Genomic DNA, 3960 nt, shown 5'->3' with positions numbered 1-3960 from the left:
ACCTTGAGTTGCTTGCTTGAATCTTCTTGTCTTTGGAGCTTAGAGTCACAATTGTCACTCCTCTAATGGCTTACAAACACCAACTAGCAAGAGGATGATTATAGAGAGAGAGGAGGGTAAAAAAATTGGCTCTAGGGTTTCTTGAGATGCAAGATTGCCTATTTCCTCCACCCAAAGGGTCTATATATACTATTGGCTATTAGGGTTACACCTTAAACCCTAATTGAATAACTTAGGCCCTAAGCAATCCAATAATCTCTATGGACTAGGCCTTGGACGATTTCTAGGTTTCTCCAAACCCTAAAATCATCCAACCTCTTATCCATAAAGATTTATAGCCCAAAGTACAACTATCACACATTTGACAGTATATGCCCTTTTATTCAATTAACCTCTTTAAGTCACCAAATTAATTCCTAATTAATTTATGACTTATATTAATCAAATAACAATATTATTATTCTTTATATTATTCTCATAATATATTAATAATATTTATTCTCTCATTATAAATCATCCTGTCAAGTTGCTATGGTGAAGGTTGTCACACCCCGAAACCAAAGGCGGAAACGTTCCGGGGTGGAGGACGTCATGAATATCGCAACCAATGTACATAGTAAGCGTAGTAAACACAAAACTTTACATTACATAGATTTATTTACATTGTCTGAAATTAAAGAGTTACATGTGTTATACATATACATAACATATGAGCAAAAGTAAAGACGTGTCTTCTACATACTTCGCCTTCGCCAAAAGTATCGTTGGGTACCTGTCTAATATGGACCTGAGAATACAAGCAGTTTGAAAATCAGCATAAAGCTGGTGAGTTCATAAGCGGTTTGTTTTCTGAAAATGTACAAGTTCCTTTCTGTTTCTGAAAAAGTTACACCCAATAAAATCCTATATTTTCTTAAAAGTTGGTTATCGAATCCAAAAATGTAATGTAAAAGATGTACACTGAAAAACATGTTTACCCTTGTAAATTGCAAAGTTTAGTTATCTGAGTTGTTACACGTTTCTGGTTATGTACAAATGTTATCCCAGGAAAATCCCATATTTTCCTAAATGTGTGTGAATTGTTACGGAATCTCAAAGTAATGTACAAGTATCTACTATACTTAAAGTGTGTGTGTGGAGTCTCCTTAAAGTCTGATTACCTTTAAATGTACATTAGTTTTAACACATATATAAAACTAATAAATAAGTACAAAGTGTTCATAATCTTGATTTCGATTCCTTAACCATACTTCAGACTAGATATGACTCGAACCGAGGTCAGTATCTTTTATGACTTTTGTCACCCTTGAACCTTGCAGTTCGGCTGTAGCTAGCAGCCAGGTGCGGGATAGTCAGTCCCGTATAGATCTATACACTCAAGTCACGTTCTCCCTTCTGGAGATTCTGGTTACAAGGATAGTCCTCCACTCTCTCGTGCCAAGGGAAGTGTTACAAAGGACGTGTCTCCAATCTTTAAGATTACTCTTTACTCTCGTATCTAGGGGAAGTAGTATCTATGACTGACTAAGTTCTAATGATGCCTGTCCTTCACACTCGAACCTAAGGTGTTTTATTAAGGACAATACAAATGTTCTATGATTTCTATCAGTAAAAGTGTGAACAATCAATTGTGAAGTATAAAGTATAACACTATATAATAAGAATTGAAATAGGTTTGAAGAACAATTCTATAAGTTAAACCGTTTGTTAATATGTTTTCAATTCTTAAAAGTGTACGGATTATGAAACCATTTAAATGAAATAATGAATTTAAGTACAATATATTCTTGTACTTTTGCTTGTATTCCCCCCCTGAAAACATTGAAAAAACCATTGAAAAAGGGTAGGGGTATGAACTCACCAGTCGCGGAACGTGTCGTCTAGGATGTTAAGTGTCGGATCGGGGCTTGACAACGCGTGAGGTTCCTATGTATTATGAAATGATACACAATTGTATCTAATTAGACTTTGAATCACTAATTAGATAAGATTATATACTCCAAGACGCGAAAACACTTCAAATTAAGTGTTTGGAGTGACCCGGGTGACATCTAAGGACGTATAAGGCTTGGATATGGAGTTTACTCCTCAAGAGTAAACTCATAAGAGGTTTTACGGTCCTAATGACCCTTTCCCCATGAGTTTACGGCCGTAAACTCATGGTGGGGTGTTCTATGATGCTAAATGGCCTTATATCACTTAGGAAGATTAGCTAGGATCAAATCTAGGGCATTGGAATGGATTAAACTCACAATTGGACCATTTAATGGAGTTTGCGGCAGTAAACTAGGACTTTACGGCCGTATACTCCCCCACACTCAACCCATTGATGATTTGTTGGTTCTAGGTCATTACAATGCTCATAGGAAGGTTCTAGGGTTGATTTCATGTCTTAGGAAGTGTTTGGGATTTGCATTGACCTTGGAAAAGTAGTTTACGGTCTATGAAGATGTTCTTGGGAGTTTACTACCTTAAACACATGAGTTTACAACCGTAAGCTCATGTTTGTCCAAGATTCAAGGGTTTTGGTGGTTGGAGGTCAAGGATACTAAGTTCTAGAACCATTTCTAAGCCATACAAGGTGTTAAGGGCACTTTAACACCCATTGGATGAGTTTAAGGTCTAAGGAGATGAGTTTATGGTCTAAGAATGTTCTTGGACTGTAAACTCAAGCTTATCCCATTTGTTTAAGTTTTGGTGCATTTCTTGGAGGATTATAAGGTTCTATACTCTCATGGAAGCTTGTTGGAGGTGTTTAGGGGAAAACTAACACCTTAAATTGAGTTTACTCCCCAAGAATGGGTGTTTACGGTCCAAGCATGTGCTTGGGACGTAACCTCAAGCTTATGTCCCAAATGATGAGTTCTAGGTGTTCTAAGTCCATGCAAAAGAGTCCTTAAGTCATATCTAGGCTCCAAATGAGGTTTGGAAGGGTTTTAAGGCTCAAAACCCCTCATTACATGTGTTCATGGCCTAAGGAGGTTCTAGGACCGTAAACACATGTTCATGGTTCTATTCTTCATACAAATCACAAATTTGAAGGCTAAAAGTGTTATACTAGGAGCTAGGATAGTTACCTTGATGATTTGGAGCTTGTTTTGGATGATTTTGGCTTGATTTCGAGTTTTAGAGAGAGAAAGTAGAGAGAGAGAGTAGAGAGAGTGGAAAGGCTTCAAATGAGGCTCTCTCAACTTTATATATGCTCAAAGTTTGGGACACGGTGAAATTCTACCCGATACCGACGCTAGACGAGGCTTTTGGTCGCACCCGATTAATTTACCGTACTTGTAACTTAGATGAAACTAAATATTTTCTAAATGAAAATAGAAAATATTTTAATGAATTAAAATGTATCCCGACACTTTTGAAATTTAATTAGAAGTCGCAATTAAATTAATTTAAAGGAAAACTAACAGAAAAATTGGGACGTAACGGCTTTATTGACGGAACTGGGTTAAAGTGACAGAATAAATTACGGGTTGTCACAAAGGCAACCCAAAAGGACCATGCTCATCCGGGTCAAATACTTGCCAAATATAGTTACAGCCTTAGACACTATTCCAACAATCACTACCACTATCGATAATTAAATTACACCATTTATCCTTAATACGACATTTCATATGAAAGATTTGGTCACTTTTCTCGGAATCAATGTGCACTATTTGGGTCTGTAAGGTCCTAAGTACCAACATTGTGTCGTATAGTGGTGCCTCATACTTCTTCTCTTCCTCCTCAACTTCGCAATCTTCTTCCACTACGAACGTGTTTCCCAATCTTTATTCTTCCTCGAACAACTCATCACGGACTTCATCAGCCTCCCTTAATATCACCACTCTCCTATTTGGGCAAGTACATTGATAGTGCCCAAATCCTTGAAATTTGAAACAATGGACTGTGGACAAGCTAGTTTCCTTGTTCGCACTGGCCACCAATCGGGATCGTTGTGGAATTACTTGC

The sequence above is a fragment of the Lactuca serriola genome, chromosome 9 (assembly GCF_051521515.1).
Source record: "Lactuca serriola cultivar US96UC23 chromosome 9, Lser_US96UC23_V15, whole genome shotgun sequence".
NCBI lineage: Eukaryota > Viridiplantae > Streptophyta > Magnoliopsida > Asterales > Asteraceae > Lactuca > Lactuca serriola.
Note: the sequence above shows the minus strand (reverse complement) of the source record.